Here is an 817-nt window from a genome sequence, read left to right on the forward strand (position 1 = left end):
ATCGGCGTAAATGAGCTGTTCTTAATGATGCATCTTTCAGCTTTATGTGCTCCAATAGAAGCTACGTGTGTATATGGCATAGGAGACATCCATGATATGTATATGATTTATGTAATGCATGTTTGTGTCCCACTCACCATAACATAAAATATGTTGTTTGATGTGTGGCTTAATATAAGCCATGGAATCGTTTACATACAGCTTATGTAAACTGGAATGGTTTACATGGAGTGCAGCATCCTAAAAATATCTTGATTTCCATCTTATGAATTAATTTAACTCTTTATTAAACTGTGTCATCCTCTTCCCATGTGGCTTTGTATGTTGTTATTATATGCTGATGAGTCGGACCTGACTCATACCAACCCCTCCTTGGGTTTCCCAGCCAGTATCACTGTGGAAGTATATTGCCCAACCTTCTTCTGAGATGTGGCTAGTGGGTTTGAATCACTAGCCTTTTCATGATAATCTAAACATCTCTCTTTGTGTTACTGGTCATTAAGGTGCTGCATAGGAGAAGCGATGTCTTGGAGCAGATACCACATCCACAGCGCCCCACCTTCTCAGCCACACTGTGCTCAGAGAAGCAGGATGTGAGTCCCTGTTGGACCAGAAGGAAGGTCCTCTTCACATCTTCACCTTCCCAAGGTGATTGGCTGAGTTGTGTCAGGACCTCTTGTCAACTAAAGTCTTACCCTACACAAATGATAGGGAATCCCTGGTGATTGGAGTGACAGCAAGTTGTCCATGTGCCACTGAACCAGAACATAGTCAATTAAGCCAAAATTTCTCAATGTAGCTAACCAATTGCCATCAA

Source organism: Orycteropus afer, unplaced genomic scaffold (genome assembly GCF_000298275.1).
Source record: "Orycteropus afer afer isolate SDZICR_OR568_19922 unplaced genomic scaffold, OryAfe1.0 scaffold00714, whole genome shotgun sequence".
Lineage (NCBI taxonomy): Eukaryota > Metazoa > Chordata > Mammalia > Tubulidentata > Orycteropodidae > Orycteropus > Orycteropus afer.